This window comes from Oncorhynchus masou, chromosome 29 (assembly GCF_036934945.1).
Source record: "Oncorhynchus masou masou isolate Uvic2021 chromosome 29, UVic_Omas_1.1, whole genome shotgun sequence".
Classification (NCBI taxonomy): domain Eukaryota; kingdom Metazoa; phylum Chordata; class Actinopteri; order Salmoniformes; family Salmonidae; genus Oncorhynchus; species Oncorhynchus masou.
This window is the reverse complement of record NC_088240.1, coordinates 68,562,225-68,589,922: the sequence shown is the minus strand read 5'-3', so window position 1 is coordinate 68,589,922 and position 27,698 is coordinate 68,562,225. Positions and strand designations below refer to the sequence as shown.

Here is a 27,698-nt window from a genome sequence, read left to right as displayed (position 1 = left end):
TCATCCTCATCCCTCCCTTTCTGAACTATGCATCATTGCAAAGAGAGGGCCAACTGTTACTGCCAGAAGGTAACCTGCTGCAGACATGACATTCACCTTCCTCCTTCAACTTTATTCTTTAATAAGTACAGAAGGCCAATAAAACCATTACATTATGATTAAGATTATCAGCATTGATTAATATGTATCTTTTTTTTCAGATGGTGAAATTATAGATATCGGTTTAGGTCAAAAGATGCACCTGATGTGCAAAGGACAAGGACAGCCAGTTGGTAAGTCTGCTAGCTTTCCAGAAATGTCAACACAACTCATCTCCTCTCAGATGTAAGCCCTAACTACTCTGTTTCCTGTGTAGTCCTACTGGATGCCCCCACTGGTATGTCCTCTGACATCTGGTTCCATGTACAAGAGAACATTGCACTGCTAACCAAGGTAAGGAGAAATACAGCACATCGTTTCAGGCAACTCTGTTAATGATTCAACAGTTCCAGAAGGGTTTTATTTTTTCTGGTACAAACAAATTTATGGACTACATTCCCTGACCAGAAGATGATTGTGTATGATATTATTGGAACCAGGACAATATTTGCAATGTTTTTGTGACAACTGCTGATACGAAAAAGGATTGAAAAAATAAATTTGATTGATTGATTTTCCCATTTTCCCACCCACAGGTGTGCACTTATGACAGAGTGGGACTGGGGTTCAGCAAAAGAGTCCTGCAGAATGAAAGTACAGGGACGGAGAAAGTCTGGGGGATGTCAACCACTGGACGTTAAGCATCTTGTTTTCTCTATCCTGTCATTTTAAAGTTTTACCTATAGCTGCTTGTTATACTGCAATGTAAATTGTTAATATAAAGTGTTACCTAATAGGCCTCCAGAGTGGTGCAGCGGTCTAAGGCAGTGCTAGAAGCGTCACTACAGATCCGGGTTCGATACCGGGCACAATTGGCTCAGCATCGTCTGGGTTATGGGAGGGTTTGGCCGGCCGGGATGTCCTTGTCCCACCGCGCTGTAGCGACACCTGTGGCAGGCCGGGCGCATGCTCGCTTTCCTCCGACACATTGGTGCGGCTGGCTACCGGGTTAAACTTGGCAGGGTCGTGTTTCGGGCAACGCACGGCTCTCGACCTTCGCCTCTTCCCAAGTCCATACAGGAGTTGCAGCGATGAGATAAGACTGTAACTGGCAATTGGATATCACCAAATTGGGGAGAAAAAGGTGTAAAAAGTACCAAAAAAAAAGTGTTACCGAATAGTCTACTACTACAGTCACGGTAAAAGGTGTTTGATGCAAGTTATTCTAAAGCCCTGTTTCTCAACAAGCACACACACCATTCCCTATCAGATTTAGTATTCCCCTTGGCGCCATGTGGGGCCACCTCATGGATTGTCCAATCAGAGACATCGGGGTCCACTGCCCCACCATCTCCCTGCCATGGCCTGCCCTGTCCTTGACTCTCTCCTAATCTCTTTGGCTGACAAAGTAACGTGTTGTTGAGCATTAAATCTAAGTGATGGATGGATGTGGTTGTATGTGGACGGTCAGGTCAGCAGTCTCTGTTACCTTGGGATCTGCCCCAGGCTAACAGCAGAGCAGGCAGGCAGCCGCCGTCTTCTGATACAAGCAATCAATTACCCAGAATTCAATAAGCTGGCAAGCTGAGGGTTTGATGACTGCAATCCTGTCTGCTCCCTGCTGCTGCAGTGAAACCTCTTCATCCCAGCCTCTTCCCTCCAATGTTGATTTATTAGTGTAAGAGACCCAACACAACAGATGGCTGTCTGTGGGGTGCTGCATTTCACCTGATGATGCTCCCTCTCTCTTTTTCTTTTGGATGATTTTCTGTTGGATCTATCCTGCTTTACAAGGCAAAGTAGCCAGGGACTTCTTCCACTAGGCTACTTTACATTGGCTGATTTCAAGGGTTTCAATGGCAGTGTTTCTGTTATTATGGTGTAGCTGCCGTCTTAGGGGTTGATGTGTTTTACTGTAAAAGCCCTTTGTGACAGCTGTGGTTGTAAAGACATACGTTTGATGAATTGATTGATGTCTTTCCCCCCGACAGAATGGTGGACAACCTCCACCTCCTCATCGGTTTAGCTGGTCTAGCCACGCCTATCATCCTGGTGGGGTCTGAACTGGGCACGTTCGAACGCCAGGTTCTACACCCATATCCATGACGCGTGAGTCTCCATGCCCACCTAGCAACGGAATCTCAATGGAAAATATAGGCTAACTCGTTTCTTGTTGCCTAACTTGCCACACAAGTCAAAATATATTGAGATCACCTAGAGTGATAGGTTCACTCTAAAAGTTGGTCGATATGTTCATATCTCAAAAGTAGATTCAGCTTTATACCTCCATCCCAAATGAATGGGAAAGCTTTGCACAGTTTTTGACATTCTCACTTTCTCATCCCTGTTTGAGTTCCATCCTATTCCCTCTCACATGATTGACTACAGTAACTCCAGTACTTCTAAAGTATCATCACATTCTGTAGCTAGACTCAGCACTGCATCAAACCCAGGGACATCATAAATTCTCTATCCCCACTCCCCACAAACACCAATGTCTGAGAAACCTAGTGATTAACACGAGCAGGGAGGGATCAGCCTCCTGGCCCGAGGTGAGCGATTTAGCGTTTCATCAGCCGTGATGTGTGGCAGTTAAGAGAGTAAATTAAGCGATGGTGAGAGGATGACACCTGCAGAACAAAATATATTCCTCCCTGGATGTGGTGATGAGGTGTGGGCCCATCCATCTGTCTGCCAGTGGGCCTAGAGCAGACAGACAGATAACCGGAGCAGAGACATCCTTCTCACTCTCATTACGGATAGGACAGGACAGGAAGGGTATAGGGGATGGGTCAGAACGGACACTGGAGGCCCACTTTTTATTTATCTCTCTTTCTGTGTCCTCTCTTTTTCTCATTGTGTTGTCTGTCCATCCGTCCGTCCGTCCTCAGGCAGGTGTCAGACCGTGTCCTTATTGATCCCATTCCAGAGGACATCTTTGAGGAGGACCAGTGGCAGAAGTACTGGTAAGTCACCTCGAGGAGGAAGCACGGAGGGGAGGGAGAAAGGAGGAGCAGAGCGAGTTAGTAGTACTGCATTACTCAAGCCTTTGACTCCATCCATATTTGCTGTATGGATAGTATCCACTGTAGTTGATTATCTCTGTTGGACAGGAAGCAGCATTAACATGATTAATATGAGGCCAAAGGAACTCATTAGTAGATCCCACTCTCTTTCAACAGGAAGAAATGAGAGTGGAGAATTAGGGTTGGGGAGAGATGACACACATTTTAATAATACGTCTCTTTTTTCCCTACGAATGATTCATGTCAAGCTGTGGATAATGGACATTTAACCCTATTCATATTCAATGTTCATAAATGGCCATATAGGAAAAAAGGATATTATGATAATCAGGCAGGACATTAGTGAAACTGTCAGTTATACATAGTCATCAGTAAATAGCAGTGATTTACATAACAATATGGTAATATGCTGTAAAACAATACAGGTAAACACATGAAAAGATGTAAGCTGAAATGAGTTTGACCCGAGCATTTACAATATTGCTTTTCTTTGTATCAATTGGAGGGTGAGTGCTACACGCTCCCGAAGCGTAATAACTTTTATCTTTGAACAACATTGTATTCAAAGTTATTATTCATGAACAAACACGTTCCATATGCTTTGCAAAAAAACACATTAGTTATGCAAAATTCTTGTAACTTTTCCAAAAAGTTAGTTGAAGTTTTCCATAAATTGCGCTTGGAAGATTCCTGGAATAAGCAACGAATATGCAGGAAATCTGAGGATCCTCCAAACGGTAGGATTTCTGGAAAAAGTTGTAGTTTTGTCTCTGTTATTTCCCTCCACCAGCATCCCATTTGCTCTGTCGGGTTATATAACATTTCATTTCTTTAGTGAGATAAGAAATGAGTCGTTGAAAATGGCCTAATTTGTACGTGACTGTAAGTGGAGCCGTGTCATTTATCAGAGATATGTTTCCAATTATCCTCTGATTAATAGGCATTCATGTCATTTCCCTGCTGCCTAGCAGACTCCAGTGTACTGGCTGGAGGTCCAGTTCCTCTGCAACTGAGGAACGGATTGCTGCATGAAGTAGACTCATATTATTAGTCTCTGATTTAGATAGAAAACAAGAAATATGAAAATGTAATATCAAGATTACTGAAACCATTTTTGTAGTTCTATCCAGATCCACCGGAGTGTGTGTGTATTGACATTCTTCCGAACATAATACAAGTACAACAACGTCCGATACAACTCAACATTCATACAACGATCCACATTCGGCGTGATGGTACCTGAGGAGTGCTGTAGTGTAGAGAGGAGACAGTATCAGCGAGGCTCCTCTGCCTGGGCTCCAGGATTTACTCATCGAAGTCCTTCTCATTAACCACGGCTCCCAAATTACTGCTGTTTTATCAGACTAAATTAATTGGCACCGTCTCCTGAGAACTTCTCCTTTTTTATGTATTATTTTATATGGACTTGAAAGTAGAGTGAGATGGAGGCTAGAGTTCGCTAGCCTTGAATCCAAACTGATATGCTCTATTTCACCATTGTCTCAGTTTGGATCCCAGGCTATATCTTTCCTATTGGTATTTCTCCTCTGAGGCTAGGAGCCAGAGATAATACTTCCTGATGAGAAATAAAGTCAGCAGAACAGCAGGAGTTAGTGGAAGCCCCTCTGTCTAGCCATACAGATTGCATTCATTCAGGGACGTGGTTTTAGTTGGATCCCTACAGAATGAAACGCATACAATCAGTTTGTTTTCTTTGCCCTGAAAATGGGTCTTGTGAAGTTCACCCAATTTTATATGTACAGTGTCTTTGCGTTCCCACTTGATGATATAAAGATTGCGTGGGGATTTTCTGATAGTATAGTATTTAGCAGAATCACATAAGATCTGCAGTCAGTCAGCCCTACACTCTCCCTAAAGTCTACAGTAGACAATGGCCTACATGTAAATACAACACATGGTCATGAAGGCCAGATTCCTAATATCTACTGTAACAGTCAGTGTTTAGTGTTTTATATAGGAAGGAGAAAGGGAACCGTAGATACCAGACTTCAGGAACCGTAGATACCAGAGTTTATAATTGCACCTCATAACGTGTGTGAGAGCTGGTGTACATGTGTGTGTATTAGAGTTGGTGTATTACACAATGAATTTGTCTCTGGAAAATATTGACTCCTATTTAATATAATCCAAAACAGGGGGAAGTATTCTATTTTAATGAGCTTGTCCTTATTGTTTGTTTAATGAGCGTTGCGTGATTGTCAAAACACCATTGTACTCTAGCTTTTCAAATGTGTTTACTCAAACTGAATCATTTGCATCATGAAATCACTGGGCTATAACTATTTAGAAATAGGCTAATTGCATTCATGATGTTGCTTATTTTCAGTATTTCAGATATTCAGGACAGTTGTTTTCATGTTAGTATGAGCAACATCTGCCCTCTTCATAATATCAAGTAGAAGAAAAGGACAATGCTGGTTAAGGTGAGAGGAAGATGGCTTAGTGTCCTAAGAAGGGGTTTACTTTAAAGGGTTAATGGTTGGTTAACCTGAAGGGACATTTTAAATGAGCAGAACCAGAGGGTCAAAGCAATGTGTCAGATGGTGTGATGGAGGTGATAGAAGCCCCACCTGACTGGCTGTCTCTCAGCAGGCAGACATGAGCTACTGTACCAGCTGGGGGTGATGGGCATGTACCAGCTGTGGGCGATGGGCATGTACCAGCTGGGGGTGATGGGCATGGCCCAGCTGGGGGTGATGGGCATGGCCCAGATGGGGGTGATGGGCATGGCCCAGCTGGGGGTGATGGGCATGTACCAGCTGGGGGTGATGGGCATGTACCAGCTGGGGGTGATGGGCATGGCCCAGATGGGGATGATGGGCATGTACCAGCTGGGGGTGATGGGCATGTACCAGCTGGGGGTGATGGGCATGGCCCAGCTGGGGGTGATGGGCATGGCCCAGCTGGGGGTGATGGGCATGGCCCAGCTGGGGGTGATGGGCATAGCTGGAGGGGGGGGGTGTAGGACTGGGCATGGCCCAGCTGGTGTGGTATGTGGTGGGCCAACCTGGTTTGGTGGTGGATCAGTCTCACCTGTATGGAAACCTGATGGAGTTATGTTTCCAGATGGAGACTCCATATCACATCCAGCCAGGCCCCAATCATCATCTGATCCCTCATTAGTACCCTGGGCAAAGTACACTGAGGATACAGACGGTCTCAGACGGCCCTGGGCACACTGAGGATACAGACGGTCTCAGACGGCCCTGGGCACACTGAGGATACAGACGGTCTCAGACGGCCCTGGGCACACTGAGGATACAGACGGTCTCAGACGGCCCTGGGCACACTGAGGATACAGACGGTCTCAGATGGCCCTGGGGACACTGAGGATACACACGGTCTCAGACGGCCCTGGACACACTGAGGATACAGACGGTCTCAGACGGCCCTGGGCACACTGAGGATACAGACGGTCTCAGACGGCCCTGGGCACACTGAGGATACAGATGGTCTCAGACGGCCCTGGGGACACTGAGGATACAGACGGTCTCAGACGACCCTGGGCACACTGAGGATACAGATGGTCTCAGACGGCCCTGGGCACACTGAGGATACACACGGTCTCAGACGGCCCTGGGCACACTGAGGATACAGACGGTCTCAGACGGCCCTGGACACACTGAGGATACAGACGGTCTCAGACGGCCCTGGGCACACTGAGGATACACAGGTCTCAGACGGCCCTGGGCACACTGAGGATACAGACGGTCTCAGATGGCCCTGGGCACAGTGAGGATACACACGGTCTCAGACGACCCTGGGCACACTGAGGATACAGACGGTCTCAGACGGCCCTGGGCACACTGAGGATACAGACGGTCTCAGACGGCCCTGGGCACACTGAGGATACAGACGGTCTCAGACGGCCCTGGGCACACTGAGGATACAGACGGTCTCAGATGGCCCTGGGCACAGTGAGGATACACACGGTCTCAGACGACCCTGGGCACACTGAGGATACAGACGGTCTCAGACGGCCCTGGGCACACTGAGGATACAGACGGTCTCAGACGGCCCTGGGCACACTGAGGATACACAGGTCTCAGACGGCCCTGGGCACACTGAGGATACAGACGGTCTCAGACGGCCCTGGGCACACTGAGGATACAGACGGTCTCAGATGGCCCTGGGGACACTGAGGATACACACGGTCTCAGACGGCCCTGGACACACTGAGGATACAGACGGTCTCAGACGGCCCTGGGCACACTGAGGATACACACGGTCTCAGACGGCCCTGGGCACACTGAGGATACAGACGGTCTCAGATGGCCCTGGGCACACTGAGGATACAGACGGTCTCAGACGGCCCTGGACACACTGAGGATACAGACGGTCTCAGACGGCCCTGGGCACACTGAGGATACAGACGGTCTCAGACGGCCCTGGGCACACTGAGGATACACACGGTCTCAGACGGCCCTGGGCACACTGAGGATACAGATGGTCTCAGACGGCCCTGGGGACACTGAGGATACAGACGGTCTCAGACGACCCTGGGCACACTGAGGATACAGATGGTCTCAGACGGCCCTGGGCACACTGAGGATACACACGGTCTCAGACGGCCCTGGGCACACTGAGGATACAGACGGTCTCAGACGGCCCTGGACACACTGAGGATACAGACGGTCTCAGACGGCCCTGGGCACACTGAGGATACACAGGTCTCAGACGGCCCTGGGCACACTGAGGATACAGACGGTCTCAGATGGCCCTGGGCACAGTGAGGATACACACGGTCTCAGACGACCCTGGGCACACTGAGGATACAGACGGTCTCAGACGGCCCTGGGCACACTGAGGATACAGACGGTCTCAGACGGCCCTGGGCACACTGAGGATACAGACGGTCTCAGACGGCCCTGGGCACACTGAGGATACAGACGGTCTCAGATGGCCCTGGGCACAGTGAGGATACACACGGTCTCAGACGACCCTGGGCACACTGAGGATACAGACGGTCTCAGACGGCCCTGGGCACACTGAGGATACAGACGGTCTCAGACGGCCCTGGGCACACTGAGGATACACAGGTCTCAGACGGCCCTGGGCACACTGAGGATACAGACGGTCTCAGACGGCCCTGGGCACACTGAGGATACAGACGGTCTCAGACGGCCCTGGGCACACTGAGGATACAGACGGTCTCAGACGGCCCTGGGCACACTGAGGATACAGACGGTCTCAGACGGCCCTGGGCACACTGAGGATACAGACGGTCTCAGACGGCCCTGGGCACACTGAGGATACAGACGGTCTCAGACGGCCCTGGGCACAGTGAGGATACAGACGGTCTCAGACGGCCCTGGGCACACTGAGGATACACACGGTCTCAGACGGCCCTGGACACACTGAGGATACAGACTGTCTCAGACGGCCCTGGGCACACTGAGGATACAGACGGTCTCAGACGGCCCTGGGCACACTGAGGATACACAGGTCTCAGACGGCCCTGGGCACACTGTGTGTGTGTTCCTGTTCATGTTTTTCTGACACCCCCCCTAGCCAGACCGGTAGCAGATGAAGGGAGGCAGAGATGACAGACAGACAGCAGTCCAGCCAATCTGCAGGCCGGGCTCCAAACCTCCCAACCCCTGTCATGGGGCACTCAGGGCCCAGATTACCCGCTTCACCAATGGGCTTTTGGAGAAGACAAGACTTGGTGGAGTGGACAGTTACACCAGGAAATATGACGCACTCTGTTAGGATATCGATTGACGATAATTGAAAAAACCCTGACTGCGAGTGTGAATCTTTCAAGTGTGTGTGCGCGAGAGAGAGGGAGTGAGTGTGTGTTACTCTGCGACAGAGAATAGCCATGACTCCATTGAAATGTTTCCTATGTTTCTTTCTGCCTCTCAGCCTCTGCTAACTGTTAGAACAGCACAGCTCCCCAGAGACAAGCAGGAGAGTCAGGAACCCCAATTAATTGTAATTGGCACCGCTGTAAGCATAACTATTGTTGCTCCGTTCCACTAATGAAGCACGGCTGTCTCGGGCCCCCATGTATTTACTCCACTAGAATCTATAGTATTGACTCAGGGAGGAAGGACCGCTGCTGGCGCTGGCTGTTCTGGGCAGTACAACACTGCCACACTGTGGCCAAGTGGGGAATTGCTCTGTTGGTTTAATGTCTGCATGCATTCATTCATGTCTCTAGTTTCAGTAGCTGTTAATCTCAGGAAGAATGGCACTTTGGTTTACAAATGTTCGCAGCTTGAATGTGACTAGAGTCCTGTATTAGATGTATTTCCAAGTAACACTACAAGGTAGCAATGAGAATAGTTCTACCTTCTGTTTGGTGTCACTGCGTGTCACAGGAATCTCCCCATTAATCACTTGTAGTTTTATGTTGTACTATTTATTTTTGACACTTGTATATAATGAATCTCTACACCTGCAATAGTCCATATTTACTCCTGTAATAGTCTTTGTTCGGTTTCCTTTCTCTCCTGTAATAGTCCTTGTTCTGTTTTCTTTCTCTCCTGTAATAGTCCTTGTTCTGTTTCCTTTCTCTCCTGTAATAGTCCTTGTTCTGTTTCCTTTCTCTCCTGTAATAGTCCTTGTTCTGTTTTCTTTCTCTCCTGTAATAGTCCTTGTTCTGTTTTCTTTCTCTCCTGTAATAGTCCGTGTTCTGTTTTCTTTCTCTCCTGTAATAGTCCTTGTTCTGTTTTCTTTCTCTCCTGTAATAGTCATTGTTCTCTTTTCTTTCTCTCCTGTAATAGTCCTTGTTCCGTTTTCTCTTCTGTTTCCTTTCTCTCCTGTAATAGTCCTTGTTCCGTTTTCTCTTCTGTTTTCTTTCTCTCCTGTAATAGTCATTGTTCTGTTTTCTTTCTCTCCTGTAATAGTCCTTGTTCCGTTTTCTCTTCTGTTTCCTTTCTCTCCTGTAATAGTCCTTGTTCCGTTTTCTCTTCTGTTTTCTTTCTCTCCTGTAATAGTCATTGTTCTCTTTTCTTTCTCTCCTGTAATAGTCCTTGTTCCGTTTTCTCTTCTGTTTTCTTTCTCTCCTGTAATAGTCCTTGTTCCGTTTTCTCTTCTCTTTTCTTTCTCTCCTGTGATAGTTCTTGTTCTGTTTTCTCTTCTGTTTCCTTTCTCTCCTGTAATAGTCCTTGTTCCGTTTTCTCTTCTGTTTCCTTTCTCTCCTGTAATAGTCCTTGTTCCAATTTTCTCTTCTGTTTCCTTTCTCTCCTGTAATAGTCCTTGTTCCGTTTTCTCTTCTGTTTTCTTTCTCTCCTGTAATAGTCCTTGTTCCGTTTTCTCTTCTGTTTTCTTTCTCTCCTGTAATAGTCATTGTTCTGTTTTCTTTCTCTCCTGTAATAGTCCTTGTTCCGTTTTCTCTTCTGTTTTCTTTCTCTCCTGTAATAGTCCTTGTTCCGTTTGCTCTTCTGTTTTCTTTCTCTCCTGTAATAGTCCTTGTTCCGTTTGCTCTTCTGTTTTCTTTCTCTCCTGTAATAGTCCTTGTTCCGTTTGCTCTTCTGTTTTCTTTCTCTCCTGTAATAGTCCTTGTTCCGTTTTCTCTTCTGTTTTCTTTCTCTCCTGTAATAGTCCTTGTTCCGTTTGCTCTTCTGTTTTCTTTCTCTCCTGTAATAGTCATTGTTCTGTTTTCTTTCTCTCCTGTAATAGTCCTTGCTCCGTTTTCTCTTCTGTTTTCTTTCTCTCCTGTAATAGTCATTGTTCTGTTTTCTTTCTCTCCTGTAATAGTCCTTGTTCCGTTTTCTCTTCTGTTTCCTTTCTCTCCTGTAATAGTCCTTGTTCCGTTTGCTCTTCTGTTTTCTTTCTCTCCTGTAATAGTCCTTGTTCCGTTTTCTCTTCTGTTTCCTTTCTCTCCTGTAATAGTCCTTGTTCCGTTTTCTCTTCTGTTTTCTTTCTCTCCTGTAATAGTCCTTGTTCCGGTTGCTCTTCTGTTTTCTTTCTCTCCTGTAATAGTCATTGTTCTGTTTTCTTTCTCTCCTGTGATAGTTCTTGTTCTGTTTTCTCTTCTGTTTCCTTTCTCTCCTGTAATAGTCCTTGTTCCGTTTGCTCTTCTGTTTTCTTTCTCTCCTGTAATAGTCCTTGTTCCGTTTGCTCTTCTGTTTTCTTTCTCTCCTGTAATAGTCCTTGTTCTGTTTTCTCTCCTGTATTAGTCCTTGTTCTGTTTTCTCTCCTATTTGTGTAATAGTTGCAGGTTGATGTTTATTTTCATGAATCTTGCCCAGGAGGCAGAACTGACCCATTTCCACTAGATGGGCCAGCTGCAAGTTAAAATTGGCCATATCGTAAAAATATACGAAAACCACAATGTGCTTTTTGGATGTAATTTAAGATCAGGGTTAGACATTATGCTTAACAGTGTGGTTAGGGTTATGTTTAAAATAAGAATGTATGAATTTGTGGCTGTGCCAGCGAGTGACCACTCTGCAGATGTCCTCCAGGGCAAGATTCATGACAATAAAATGCCAACCTGCTTAATAATCCATGTTCTGTGTTCTATGTTCTCTGCTACTCGTGTAATAGTCCATGTTCTGGGTTCTATGTTCTCTGCTACTCGTGTAATAGTCCATGTTCTGGGTTCTATGTTCTCTGCTACTCGTGTAATAGTCCATGTTCTGGGTTCTATGTTCTCTGCTACTCGTGTAATAGTCCATGTTCTATGTTCTCTGCTACTCATGTAATAGTCCATGTTCTGGGTTCTATGTTCTCTGCTACTCGTGTAATAGTCCATGTTCTATGTTCTCTGCTACTCGTGTAATAGTCCATGTTCTATGTTCTCTGCTACTCGTGTAATAGTCCATGTTCTATGTTCTCTGCTACTCGTGTAATAGTCCATGTTCTGGGTTCTATGTTCTCTGCTACTCGTGTAATAGTCCATGTTCTATGTTCTCTGCTACTCGTGTAATAGTCCATGTTCTATGTTCTCTGCTACTCGTGTAATAGTCCATGTTCTGGGTTCTATGTTCTCTGCTACTCGTGTAATAGTCCATGTTCTGGGTTCTATGTTCTCTGCTACTCGTGTAATAGTCCATGTTCTATGTTCTCTGCTACTCGTGTAATAGTCCATGTTCTATGTTCTCTGCTACTCGTGTAATAGTCCATGTTCTGGGTTCTATGTTCTCTGCTACTCGTGTAATAGTCCATGTTCTATGTTCTCTGCTACTCGTGTAATAGTCCATGTTCTATGTTCTCTGCTACTCGTGTAATAGTCCATGTTCTGGGTTCTATGTTCTCTGCTACTCGTGTAATAGTCCATGTTCTGGGTTCTATGTTCTCTGCTACTCGTGTAATAGTCCATGTTCTGGGTTCTAACCTACTTAACAGTCCCTTTTTCTGTGTTCTAATGTAATAGTCCATGTTCTGTGTTCTCTCCTAGTCATGTAATAGAACATGTTCTACTGGTGTAATAGTCTGTTTTGTCCGTGAGCTCCCTCTCAGGTAATGGAGGCCCTGCATATGGAATGCCATGCTAATGAGGCAGGGCCCCCTTATCTTGTCGGGGGGGCCAAATTCCGACAGTGAATTGCGACAGTTGTAACAAAAGTAACAGAGCGTCTATTCAGCCTGCACTAATCCAGATGGGAAAGTCAAACAGCAGAAAGTCCGCCGCACAAACTCATTTCATCACGTTATTCATTTAGATATTGCCTTGCCGCTCCTGAGGAGGAAGGGGAAAGAAGAGCCTCTGAAATGACCAACATGGCTGAGGTGTTTTGCTCTACATGGTTCCTCCACTCCCTCTCCCTCTTATCGCCTTAATACATCCCGCCAATCTGGGCTGTCTTTACCCACTAAATTTCCCTTTGACACGCATGCCTTCCCTCGCATAATCCTCCCTCCCGGGCAGAATTAAAAATGGAGAAAAAGAGGAGGGAATAGGAAGGGACAGGACAGGTGGCTGGAGAATCCTTGAAATAATGCCACAGACAGACAGCAATGATTTGGCCAGATTCAAACAGGGGCTGATAGAGTTTTTATGGAGAGGAAAAGGTGACAGGTGGAAATGTGTGGAGACAGAGAAGTCCCTAAAGAGCCAGGTTATAAGAGTCCCTTCTAAATTGTGGGGCGAGAATGACTTCAGGTGTCGAACTAGTGGCAAGGAAGATGATAGAAATTCTGATTTGAAGAAAATAAATGGTCTGTGAATGGCTGAAATTGGGAAAGGTAGCAGCAACTATTTTCCTGTCTGCTGCCACCATTAAACTTTTGTCTGTTTGTGACTTCTTCCTACCGGCCCTGCTACCATGCGGCCATTAGGGGTCCGGCGTTGCCATCAGCTATTTTGGTTGGTTGCTGTGTAGCAGGTAGAACGTCTCATTGACGGCACGTGCATTGTAGCTGAAGTTTAAGACTGGAAGACTGTTAGCATTTGTATCTCCAAATACCTGAGCACTAATCAGGTTACAGCCTCGTCTAGACATCAGGTTACAGCCTCGTCTCGACATCAGGTTACAGCCTTATAAGGAATTACATCCTTTGACAAAGTTTCATATCTCAACACGTGGGAAATAAGCCAATGTCGATTAGAGGTGAAGGCTGTGGGGTGCGCACCATGGGTCGGGGGGTGTGAACTCTAGGTTGGGGCCTGACTGGAGGCTGTGGGTCTGACTAGGACTGTGGGGTGGGCTGAGGCCTGGCTGGAGGCTGTGGGTCTGACTAGGACTGTGGGGTGGGCTGAGGCCTGGCTGGAGGCTGTGGGTCTGACTAGCACTGTGGGGTGGGCTGGAGGCATGTCTGTAGGCCTGGCTGGAGGCTGTGGGTCTGACTAGCACTGTGGGGTGGGCTGAGGCCTGGCTGGAGGCTGTGGGTCTGACTAGCACTGTGGGGTGGGCTGGAGGCCTGTCTGTAGGCCTGGCTGGAGGCTGTGGGTCTGACTAGCACTGTGGGGTGGGCTGAGGCCTGGCTGGAGGCTGTGGGTCTGACTAGCACTGTGGGGTGGGCTGGAGGCCTGTCTGTAGGCCTGGCTGGAGGCTGTGGGTCCGACTAGCACTGTGGGGTGGGCTGAGTCCTGGCTGGAGGCTGTGGGTCTGACTAGCACTGTGGGGTGGGCTGGAGGCCTGTCTGTAGGCCTGGCTGGAGGCTGTGGGTCTGACTAGCACTGTGGGGTGGGCTGAGGCCTGGCTGGAGGCTGTGGGTCTGACTAGCACTGTGGGGTGGGCTGAGGCCTGGCTGGAGGCTGTGGGTCTGACTAGCACTGTGGGGTGGGCTGGAGGCCTGTTTGGAGGCCTGGCTGGAGGCTGTGGGTCTGACTAGCACTGTGGGGTGGGCTGAGGCCTGGCTGGAGGCTGTGGGCCTAGCAGTTGGGTGAGGGCTGTGGGGATAGCTGTGAGGTTCAGAGCTGTGGGGTGGGTTGGCTGAGAGCTAGGGCTGGGGGTGCACTGAGGGCAAGGGCTCAGGGCTGTGGGTGGGTGGGCTGCACACTAGGGGTGGCAGAGGGGGGCAGCTGTGAGGCGGACCTCACTATTGATTGGGCTCTGCAGGCTGAGACCAGCCAATTCGAAGCACCAGTGAGCTGAGACCGATTGGCCCTCCTGAGTTACAAAATCCCTGCGCTGCTTTCCTCATTTGTCCCAAAAAATCTCTCTCATTCTCTCCTGTCAAAACGTCTGTTAGAGAAAGTTTGGAATGTTGGTTGAAAATACATATTTATAATGAATATTCCCAATAGGTCTGTTTTTAAACCGATGCAACATTGTCTGTATGTAACACTGCTGTAACCAAGATTGTTCAGAATAAACACATCGCTATGATGTTGTAGGTGAAACTAAGGTCAAAGACTCTGCCTCATCTCTCCCCTGCAATCTCTCAGTTGAGAGGGCTTATTGCTGCTGGCCTAAAGAAGAGTGAAACACAGCCTAAAGAAGAAACACAGCCTAAAGAAGAGTGAAACACAGCCTAAAGAACAGTGAAACACAGCCTAAAGAAGAATGAAACACAGCCTAAAGAAGAGTGAAACACAGCCTAAAGAACAGTGAAACACAGCCTAAAGAACAGTGTAACACAGCCTAAAGAACAGTGTAACACAGCCTAAAGAACAGTGAAACACAGCCTAAAGAACAGTGTAACACAGCCTAAAGAACAGTGTAACACAGCCTAAAGAACAGTGAAACACAGCCTAAAGAACAGTGAAACACAGCCTAAAGAACAGTGAAACACAGCCTAAAGAACAGTGAAACACAGCCTAAAGAAGAGTGAAACACAGCCTAAAGAACAGTGAAACACAGCCTAAAGAACAGTGTAACACAGCCTAAAGAACAGTGAAACACAGCCTAAAGAACAGTGAAACACAGCCTAAAGAACAGTGAAACACAGCTTAAAGAACAGTGAAACACAGCCTAAAGAACAGTGAAACACAGCCTAAAGAACAGTGTAACACAGCCTAAAGAACAGTGTAACACAGCCTAAAGAACAGTGAAACACAGCCTAAAGAACAGTGAAACACAGTCTAAAGAACAGTGAAACACAGACTAAAGAACAGTGTAACACAGTCTAAAGAACAGTGTGAAACAGCCTAAAGAACAGTGAAACACAGCCTAAAGAACAGTGAAACACAGCCTAAAGAACAGTGTAACACAGCCTAAAGAACAGTGAAACACACCCTAAAGCACAGTGAAACACAGCCTAAAGAACAGTGTAACACAGCCTAAAGAACAGTGAAACACAGCCTAAAGAACAGTGTAACACAGCCTAAAGAACAGGGAAACACAGTCTAAAGAACAGTGAAACACAGCCTAAAGAACAGTGAAACACACCCTAAAGAACAGTGAAACACAGCCTAAAGAACAGTGTGAAACAGCCTAAAGAACAGTGAAACACAGCCTAAAGAACAGTGTAACTTAGCCTAAAGAACAGTGAAACACAACCTAAAGAACAGTGAAACACAGCCTAAAGAACAGTGTAACTTAGCCTAAAGAACAGTGAAACACAGCCTAAAGAACAGTGTAACCTAGCCTAAAGAACAGTGAAACACAGCCTAAAGAACAGTGTAACTTAGCCTAAAGAACAGTGTAACACAGCCTAAAGAACAGTGAAACACAGCCTAAAGACCAGTGTAACACAGCCTAAAGAACAGGGAAACACAGTCTAAAGAACAGTGAAACACAGCCTAAAGAACAGTGAAACACAGCCTAAAGAACAGTGAAACACAGCCTAAAGAACAGTGTGAAACAGCCTAAAGAACAGTGAAACACAGCCTAAAGAACAGTGTAACTTAGCCTAAAGAACAGTGAAACACAACCTAAAGAACAGTGAAACACAGCCTAAAGAACAGTGTAACTTAGCCTAAAGAACAGTGAAACACAGCCTAAAGAACAGTGTAACCTAGCCTAAAGAACAGTGAAACACAGCCTAAAGAACAGTGTAACTTAGCCTTAAGAACAGTGAAACACAGCCTAAAGAACAGTGTAACTTAGCCTAAAGAACAGTGAAACACAGCCTAAAGAACAGTGTAACTTAGCCTAAAGAACAGTGAAACACAGCCTAAAGAACAGTGAAACACAGCCTAAAGAACAGTGTAACACAGCCTAAAGAACAGTGTAACACAGCCTAAAGAACAGTGAAACACAGCCTAAAGAACAGTGAAACACAGTCTAAAGAACAGTGAAACACAGCCTAAAGAACAGTGAAACACAGTCTAAAGAACAGTGAAACACAGCCTAAAGAACAGTGTAACACAGTCTAAAGACCAATGTGAAACAGCCTAAAGAACAGTGTAACACAGCCTAAAGAACAGTGAAACACACCCTAAAGCACAGTGAAACACAGCCTAAAGAACAGTGTAACACAGCCTAAAGAACAGTGAAACACAGCCTAAAGAACAGTGTAACACAGCCTAAAGAACAGGGAAACACAGTCTAAAGAACAGTGAAACACAGCCTAAAGAACAGTGAAACACACCCTAAAGAACAGTGAAACACAGCCTAAAGAACAGTGTGAAACAGCCTAAAGAACAGTGAAACACAGCCTAAAGAACAGTGTAACTTAGCCTAAAGAACAGTGAAACACAGCCTAAAGAACAGTGAAACACAGCCTAAAGAACAGTGTAACACAGCCTAAAGAACAGTGAAACACAGCCTAAAGAACAGTGAAACACAGCCTAAAGAACAGTGTAACACAGCCTAAAGAACAGTGTAACACAGCCTAAAGAACAGTGAAACACAGCCTAAAGAACAGTGTAACACAGCCTAAAGAACAGTGAAACACAGCCTAAAGAACAGTGTAACACAGCCTAAAGAACAGTGTAACACAGCCTAAAGAACAGTGAAACACAGCCTAAAGACGAGTGTAACACAGCCTAAAGAACAGGGAAACACAGTCTAAAGAACAGTGAAACACAGCCTAAAGAACAGTGAAACACAGCCTAAAGAACAGTGAAACACAGCCTAAAGAACAGTGTAACTTAGCCTAAAGAACAGTGAAACACAGCCTAAAGAACAGTGTAACTTAGCCTAAAGAACAGTGAAACACAGCCTAAAGAACAGTGTAACACAGCCTAAAGAACAGTGTAACACAGCCTAAAGAACAGTGAAACACAGCCTAAAGAACAGTGAAACACAGCCTAAAGAACAGTGTAACACAGCCTAAAGAACAGTGTAACACAGCCTAAAGAACAGTGAAACACAGCCTAAAGAACAGTGTAACACAGCCTAAAGAACAGTGAAACACAGCCTAAAGAACAGTGTAACACAGCCTAAAGAACAGTGTAACACAGCCTAAAGAACAGTGAAACACAGCCTAAAGACGAGTGTAACACAGCCTAAAGAACAGGGAAACACAGTCTAAAGAACAGTGAAACACAGCCTAAAGAACAGTGAAACTTAGCCTAAAGAACAGTGAAACACAGCCTAAAGAACAGTGAAACACAGCCTAAAGAACAGTGTAACACAGCCTAAAGAACAGTGTAACACAGCCTAAAGAACAGTGAAACACAGCCTAAAGACGAGTGTAACACAGCCTAAAGAACAGGGAAACACAGTCTAAAGAACAGTGAAACACAGCCTAAAGAACAGTGTAACTTAGCCTAAAGAACAGTGAAACACAGCCTAAAGAACAGTGTAACTTAGCCTAAAGAACAGTGAAACACAGCCTAAAGAACAGTGAAACACAGCCTAAAGAACAGTGTAACACAGCCTAAGGAATAGTGTAACACAGCCTAAAGAACAGTGAAACACAGCCTAAAGAACAGTGAAACACAGTCTAAAGAACAGTGAAACACAGCCTAAAGAACAGTGAAACACAACCTAAAGAACAGTGAAACACAGCCTAAAGAACAGTGTAACTTAGCCTAAAGAACAGTGAAACACAGCCTAAAGAACAGTGTAACCTAGCCTAAAGAACAGTGAAACACAGCCTAAAGAACAGTGTAACTTAGCCTAAAGAACAGTGAAACACAGCCTAAAGAACAGTGTAACTTAGCCTAAAGAACAGTGAAACACAGCCTAAAGAACAGTGTAACTTAGCCTAAAGAACAGTGAAACACAGCCTAAAGAACAGTGAAACACAGCCTAAAGAACAGTGTAACACAGCCTAAAGAACAGTGTAACACAGCCTAAAGAACAGTGAAACACAGCCTAAAGAACAGTGAAACACAGCCTAAAGAACAGTGAAACACAGTCTAAAGAACAGTGAAACACAGCCTAAAGAACAGTGAAACACAGTCTAAAGAACAGTGTGAACACAGTCCAGTGTGAAAGAAAGAACAGTGTAACACAGCCTAAAGAACAGTGAAACACACCCTAAAGCACAGTGAAACACAGCCTAAAGAACAGTGTAACACAGCCTAAAGAACAGTGAAACACAGCCTAAAGAACAGTGTAACACAGCCTAAAGAACAGGGAAACACAGTCTAAAGAACAGTGAAACACACCCTAAAGAACAGTGAAACACACCCTAAAGAACAGTGAAACACAGCCTAAAGAACAGTGTGAAACAGCCTAAAGAACAGTGAAACACAGCCTAAAGAACAGTGTAACTTAGCCTAAAGAACAGTGAAACACAGCCTAAAGAACAGTGAAACACAGCCTAAAGAACAGTGTAACTTAGCCCAAAGAACAGTGAAACACAGCCTAAAGAACAGTGTAACCTAGCCTAAAGAACAGTGAAACACAGCCTAAAGAACAGTGTAACTTAGCCTAAAGAACAGTGAAACACAGCCTAAAGAACAGTGTAACTTAGCCTAAAGAACAGTGAAACACAGCCTAAAGAACAGTGTAACTTAGCCTAAAGAACAGTGAAACACAGCCTAAAGAACAGTGTGAAACAGCCTAAAGAACAGTGTAACACAGCCTAAAGAACAGTGAAACACAACCTAAAGAACAGTGTAACACAGCCTAAAGAACAGTGAAACACAGCCTAAAGAACAGTGAAACACAGCCTAAAGAACAGTGTAACACAGCCTAAAGAACAGTGTAACACAGCCTAAAGAACAGTGAAACACAGCCTAAAGAACAGTGAAACACAGCCTAAAGAACAGTGTAACTTAGCCTAAAGAACAGTGAAACACAGCCTAAAGAACAGTGTGAAACAGCCTAAAGAACAGTGTAACACAGCCTAAAGAACAGTGAAACACAGCCTAAAGAACAGTGTAACACAGCCTAAAGAACAGTGAAACACAGCCTAAAGAACAGTGAAACCTAGCCTAAAGAACAGTGAAACACAGCCTAAAGAACAGTGTAACTTAGCCTATAGAACAGTGTAACTTAGCCTAAAGAACAGTGAAACACAGCCTAAAGAACAGTGAAACACAGCCTAAAGAACAGTGAAACACAGCCTAAAGAACAGTGAAACACAGCCTAAAGAACAGTGTAACACAGCCTAAAGAACAGTGAAACACAGCCTAAAGAACAGTGTAACTTAGCCTAAAGAACAGTGAAACACAGCCTAAAGAACAGTGTGAAACAGCCTAAAGAACAGTGTAACACAGCCTAAAGAACAGTGAAACACAACCTAAAGAACAGTGTAACACAGCCAAAAAGAACAGTGAAACACAGCCTAAAGAACAGTGAAACACAGCCTAAAGAACAGTGTAACACAGCCTAAAGAACAGTGTAACACAGCCTAAAGAACAGTGAAACACATCCTAAAGAACAGTGAAACACAGCCTAAAGAACAGTGTAACACAGCCTAAAGAACAGTGTAACACAGCCTAAAGAACAGTGAAACACAGCCTAAAGAACAGTGTAACACAGCCTAAAGAACAGTGAAACACAGCCTAAAGAACAGTGTAACACAGCCTAAAGAACAGTGTAACACAGCCTAAAGAACAGTGAAACACAGCCTAAAGACCAGTGTAACACAGCCTAAAGAACAGGGAAACACAGTCTAAAGAACAGTGAAACACAGCCTAAAGAACAGTGAAACACAGCCTAAAGAACAGTGAAACACAGCCTAAAGAACAGTGTGAAACAGCCTAAAGAACAGCGAAACACAGCCTAAAGAACAGTGTAACTTAGCCTAAAGAACAGTGAAACACAACCTAAAGAACAGTGAAACACAGCCTAAAGAACAGTGTAACTTAGCCTAAAGAACAGTGAAACACAGCCTAAAGAACAGTGTAACCTAGCCTAAAGAACAGTGAAACACAGCCTAAAGAACAGTGTAACTTAGCCTTAAGAACAGTGAAACACAGCCTAAAGAACAGTGAAACACACCCTAAAGAACAGTGAAACACAGCCTAAAGAACAGTGTGAAACAGCCTAAAGAACAGTGAAACACAGCCTAAAGAACAGTGTAACTTAGCCTAAAGAACAGTGAAACACAGCCTAAAGAACAGTGAAACACAGCCTAAAGAACAGTGTAACTTAGCCCAAAGAACAGTGAAACACAGCCTAAAGAACAGTGTAACCTAGCCTAAAGAACAGTGTAACTTAGCCTAAAGAACAGTGAAACACAGCCTAAAGAACAGTGTAACTTAGCCTAAAGAACAGTGAAACACAGCCTAAAGAACAGTGTAACTTAGCCTAAAGAACAGTGAAACACAGCCTAAAGAACAGTGTGAAACAGCCTAAAGAACAGTGTAACACAGCCTAAAGAACAGTGAAACACAACCTAAAGAACAGTGTAACACAGCCTAAAGAACAGTGAAACACAGCCTAAAGAACAGTGAAACACAGCCTAAAGAACAGTGTAACACAGCCTAAAGAACAGTGTAACACAGCCTAAAGAACAGTGAAACACAGCCTAAAGAACAGTGAAACACAGCCTAAAGAACAGTGTAACTTAGCCTAAAGAACAGTGAAACACAGCCTAAAGAACAGTGTGAAACAGCCTAAAGAACAGTGTAACACAGCCTAAAGAACAGTGAAACACAGCCTAAAGAACAGTGTAACACAGCCTAAAGAACAGTGAAACACAGCCTAAAGAACAGTGAAACCTAGCCTAAAGAACAGTGAAACACAGCCTAAAGAACAGTGTAACTTAGCCTAAAGAACAGTGTAACTTAGCCTAAAGAACAGTGAAACACAGCCTAAAGAACAGTGAAACACAGCCTAAAGAACAGTGAAACACAGCCTAAAGAACAGTGAAACACAGCCTAAAGAACAGTGTAACACAGCCTAAAGAACAGTGAAACACAGCCTAAAGAACAGTGTAACTTAGCCTAAAGAACAGTGAAACACAGCCTAAAGAACAGTGTGAAACAGCCTAAAGAACAGTGTAACACAGCCTAAAGAACAGTGAAACACAACCTAAAGAACAGTGTAACACAGCCTAAAGAACAGTGAAACACAGCCTAAAGAACAGTGAAACACAGCCTAAAGAACAGTGTAACACAGCCTAAAGAACAGTGAAACACAGCCTAAAGAACAGTGAAACACAGCCTAAAGAACAGTGTAACACAGCCTAAAGAACAGTGTAACACAGCCTAAAGAACAGTGAAACACAGCCTAAAGAACAGTGTAACACAGCCTAAAGAACAGTGAAACACAGCCTAAAGAACAGTGTAACACAGCCTAAAGAACAGTGTAACACAGCCTAAAGAACAGTGAAACACAGCCTAAAGACCAGTGTAACACAGCCTAAAGAACAGGGAAACACAGTCTAAAGAACAGTGAAACACAGCCTAAAGAACAGTGAAACACAGCCTAAAGAACAGTGAAACACAGCCTAAAGAACAGTGTGAAACAGCCTAAAGAACAGCGAAACACAGCCTAAAGAACAGTGTAACTTAGCCTAAAGAACAGTGAAACACAACCTAAAGAACAGTGAAACACAGCCTAAAGAACAGTGTAACTTAGCCTAAAGAACAGTGAAACACAGCCTAAAGAACAGTGTAACCTAGCCTAAAGAACAGTGAAACACAGCCTAAAGAACAGTGTAACTTAGCCTTAAGAACAGTGAAACACAGCCTAAAGAACAGTGTAACTTAGCCTAAAGAACAGTGAAACACAGCCTAAAGAACAGTGAAACACAGCCTAAAGAACAGTGTAACACAGCCTAAAGAACAGTGTAACACAGCCTAAAGAACAGTGAAACACAGCCTAAAGAACAGTGAAACACAGTCTAAAGAACAGTGAAACACAGCCTAAAGAACAGTGAAACACAGTCTAAAGAACAGTGAAACACAGCCTAAAGAACAGTGTAACACAGTCTAAAGAACAGTGTGAAACAGCCTAAAGAACAGTGTAACACAGCCTAAAGAACAGTGAAACACACCCTAAAGCACAGTGAAACACAGCCTAAAGAACAGTGTAACACAGCCTAAAGAACAGTGAAACACAGCCTAAAGAACAGTGTAACACAGCCTAAAGAACAGGGAAACACAGTCTAAAGAACAGTGAAACACAGCCTAAAGAACAGTGAAACACACCCTAAAGAACAGTGAAACACAGCCTAAAGAACAGTGTGAAACAGCCTAAAGAACAGTGAAACACAGCCTAAAGAACAGTGTAACTTAGCCTAAAGAACAGTGAAACACAGCCTAAAGAACAGTGTAACTTAGCCTAAAGAACAGTGAAACACAGCCTAAAGAACAGTGTAACTTAGCCTAAAGAACAGTGAAACACAGCCTAAAGAACAGTGTCAAACAGCCTAAAGAACAGTGAAACACAGCCTAAAGAACAGTGTAACTTAGCCTAAAGAACAGTGAAACACAACCTAAAGAACAGTGAAACACAGCCTAAAGAACAGTGTAACTTAGCCTAAAGAACAGTGAAACACAGCCTAAAGAACAGTGTAACCTAGCCTAAAGAACAGTGAAACACAGCCTAAAGAACAGTGTAACTTAGCCTTAAGAACAGTGAAACACAGCCTAAAGAACAGTGTAACTTAGCCTAAAGAACAGTGAAACACAGCCTAAAGAACAGTGTAACTTAGCCTAAAGAACAGTGAAACACAGCCTAAAGAACAGTGAAACACAGCCTAAAGAACAGTGTAACTTAGCCCAAAGAACAGTGAAACACAGCCTAAAGAACAGTGTAACCTAGCCTAAAGAACAGTGTAACTTAGCCTAAAGAACAGTGAAACACAGCCTAAAGAACAGTGTAACTTAGCCTAAAGAACAGTGAAACACAGCCTAAAGAACAGTGTAACTTAGCCTAAAGAACAGTGAAACACAGCCTAAAGAACAGTGTGAAACAGCCTAAAGAACAGTGTAACACAGCCTAAAGAACAGTGAAACACAACCTAAAGAACAGTGTAACACAGCCTAAAGAACAGTGAAACACAGCCTAAAGAACAGTGAAACACAGCCTAAAGAACAGTGTAACACAGCCTAAAGAACAGTGTAACACAGCCTAAAGAACAGTGAAACACAGCCTAAAGAACAGTGAAACACAGCCTAAAGAACAGTGTAACTTAGCCTAAAGAACAGTGAAACACAGCCTAAAGAACAGTGTGAAACAGCCTAAAGAACAGTGTAACACAGCCTAAAGAACAGTGAAACACAGCCTAAAGAACAGTGTAACACAGCCTAAAGAACAGTGAAACACAGCCTAAAGAACAGTGAAACCGAGCCTAAAGAACAGTGAAACACAGCCTAAAGAACAGTGTAACTTAGCCTAAAGAACAGTGTAACTTAGCCTAAAGAACAGTGAAACACAGCCTAAAGAACAGTGAAACACAGCCTAAAGAACAGTGAAACACAGCCTAAAGAACAGTGAAACACAGCCTAAAGAACAGTGTAACACAGCCTAAAGAACAGTGAAACACAGCCTAAAGAACAGTGTAACTTAGCCTAAAGAACAGTGAAACACAGCCTAAAGAACAGTGTGAAACAGCCTAAAGAACAGTGTAACACAGCCTAAAGAACAGTGAAACACAACCTAAAGAACAGTGTAACACAGCCTAAAGAACAGTGAAACACAGCCTAAAGAACAGTGAAACACAGCCTAAAGAACAGTGTAACACAGCCTAAAGAACAGTGTAACACAGCCTAAAGAACAGTGAAACACAGCCTAAAGAACAGTGAAACACAGCCTAAAGAACAGTGTAACACAGCCTAAAGAACAGTGTAACACAGCCTAAAGAACAGTGAAACACAGCCTAAAGAACAGTGTAACTTAGCCTAAAGAACAGTGAAACACAGCCTAAAGAACAGTGTGAAACAGCCTAAAGAACAGTGTAACACAGCCTAAAGAACAGTGAAACACAACCTAAAGAACAGTGTAACACAGCCTAAAGAACAGTGAAACACAGCCTAAAGAACAGTGAAACACAGCCTAAAGAACAGTGTAACACAGCCTAAAGAACAGTGTAACACAGCCTAAAGAACAGTGAAACACAGCCTAAAGAACAGTGAAACACAGCCTAAAGAACAGTGTAACACAGCCTAAAGAACAGTGTAACACAGCCTAAAGAACAGTGAAACACAGCCTAAAGAACAGTGAAACACAGCCTAAAGAACAGTGTAACACAGCCTAAAGAACAGTGTAACACAGCCTAAAGAACAGTGAAACACAGCCTAAAGACCAGTGTAACACAGCCTAAAGAACAGGGAAACACAGTCTAAAGAACAGTGAAACACAGCCTAAAGAACAGTGAAACACAGCCTAAAGAACAGTGAAACACAGCCTAAAGAACAGTGTGAAACAGCCTAAAGAACAGCGAAACACAGCCTAAAGAACAGTGTAACTTAGCCTAAAGAACAGTGAAACACAACCTAAAGAACAGTGAAACACAGCCTAAAGAACAGTGTAACTTAGCCTAAAGAACAGTGAAACACAGCCTAAAGAACAGTGTAACCTAGCCTAAAGAACAGTGAAACACAGCCTAAAGAACAGTGTAACTTAGCCTTAAGAACAGTGAAACACAGCCTAAAGAACAGTGTAACTTAGCCTAAAGAACAGTGAAACACAGCCTAAAGAACAGTGAAACACAGCCTAAAGAACAGTGTAACACAGCCTAAAGAACAGTGTAACACAGCCTAAAGAACAGTGAAACACAGCCTAAAGAACAGTGAAACACAGTCTAAAGAACAGTGAAACACAGCCTAAAGAACAGTGAAACACAGTCTAAAGAACAGTGAAACACAGCCTAAAGAACAGTGTAACACAGTCTAAAGAACAGTGTGAAACAGCCTAAAGAACAGTGTAACACAGCCTAAAGAACAGTGAAACACACCCTAAAGCACAGTGAAACACAGCCTAAAGAACAGTGTGACACAGCCTAAAGAACAGTGAAACACAGCCTAAAGAACAGTGTAACACAGCCTAAAGAACAGGGAAACACAGTCTAAAGAACAGTGAAACACAGCCTAAAGAACAGTGAAACACACCCTAAAGAACAGTGAAACACAGCCTAAAGAACAGTGTGAAACAGCCTAAAGAACAGTGAAACACAGCCTAAAGAACAGTGTAACTTAGCCTAAAGAACAGTGAAACACAGCCTAAAGAACAGTGAAACACAGCCTAAAGAACAGTGTAACTTAGCCCAAAGAACAGTGAAACACAGCCTAAAGAACAGTGTAACCTAGCCTAAAGAACAGTGAAACACAGCCTAAAGAACAGTGTAACTTAGCCTAAAGAACAGTGAAACACAGCCTAAAGAACAGTGTAACTTAGCCTAAAGAACAGTGAAACACAGCCTAAAGAACAGTGTAACTTAGCCTAAAGAACAGTGAAACACAGCCTAAAGAACAGTGTCAAACAGCCTAAAGAACAGTGAAACACAGCCTAAAGAACAGTGTAACTTAGCCTAAAGAACAGTGAAACACAACCTAAAGAACAGTGAAACACAGCCTAAAGAACAGTGTAACTTAGCCTAAAGAACAGTGAAACACAGCCTAAAGAACAGTGTAACCTAGCCTAAAGAACAGTGAAACACAGCCTAAAGAACAGTGTAACTTAGCCTAAAGAACAGTGAAACACAGCCTAAAGAACAGTGTAACTTAGCCTAAAGAACAGTGTAACTTAGCCTAAAGAACAGTGAAACACAGCCTAAAGAACAGTGAAACACAGCCTAAAGAACAGTGTAACACAGCCTAAAGAACAGTGTAACACAGTCTAAAGAACAGTGAAACACAGCCTAAAGAACAGTGAAACACAGTCTAAAGAACAGTGAAACACAGCCTAAAGAACAGTGTAACACAGTCTAAAGAACAGTGTGAAACAGCCTAAAGAACAGTGTAACACAGCCTAAAGAACAGTGAAACACACCCTAAAGCACAGTGAAACACAGCCTAAAGAACAGTGTAACACAGCCTAAAGAACAGTGAAACACAGCCTAAAGAACAGTGTAACACAGCCTAAAGAACAGGGAAACACAGTCTAAAGAACAGTGAAACACAGCCTAAAGAACAGTGAAACACACCCTAAAGAACAGTGAAACACAGCCTAAAGAACAGTGTGAAACAGCCTAAAGAACAGTGAAACACAGCCTAAAGAACAGTGTAACTTAGCCTAAAGAACAGTGAAACACAGCCTAAAGAACAGTGAAACACAGCCTAAAGAACAGTGTAACTTAGCCCAAAGAACAGTGAAACACAGCCTAAAGAACAGTGTAACCTAGCCTAAAGAACAGTGAAACACAGCCTAAAGAACAGTGTAACTTAGCCTAAAGAACAGTGAAACACAGCCTAAAGAACAGTGTAACTTAGCCTAAAGAACAGTGAAACACAGCCTAAAGAACAGTGTGAAACAGCCTAAAGAACAGTGTAACACAGCCTAAAGAACAGTGAAACACAACCTAAAGAACAGTGTAACACAGCCTAAAGAACAGTGAAACACAGCCTAAAGAACAGTGAAACACAGCCTAAAGAACAGTGTAACACAGCCTAAAGAACAGTGTAACACAGCCTAAAGAACAGTGAAACACAGCCTAAAGAACAGTGAAACACAGCCTAAAGAACAGTGTAACTTAGCCTAAAGAACAGTGAAACACAGCCTAAAGAACAGTGTGAAACAGCCTAAAGAACAGTGTAACACAGCCTAAAGAACAGTGAAACACAGCCTAAAGAACAGTGTAACACAGCCTAAAGAACAGTGAAACACAGCCTAAAGAACAGTGAAACCTAGCCTAAAGAACAGTGAAACACAGCCTAAAGAACAGTGTAACTTAGCCTAAAGAACAGTGTAACTTAGCCTAAAGAACAGTGAAACACAGCCTAAAGAACAGTGAAACACAGCCTAAAGAACAGTGAAACACAGCCTAAAGAACAGTGAAACA

The 27,698-nt window shown here is 44.1% G+C and overlaps 1 long non-coding RNA gene across 1 annotated transcript; it reads left to right on the top strand.

Moving 5' to 3' along the window:
- The first annotated feature begins 203 nt into the window (after positions 1-203).
- LOC135521287 (uncharacterized) lies at positions 204-747 on the top strand. Its single transcript, XR_010452520.1, has 3 exons — positions 204-272; positions 356-432; positions 675-747. It is a non-coding gene; the product is annotated as an uncharacterized LOC135521287 (long non-coding RNA).
- Positions 748-27,698: the final 26,951 nt, after the last annotated feature.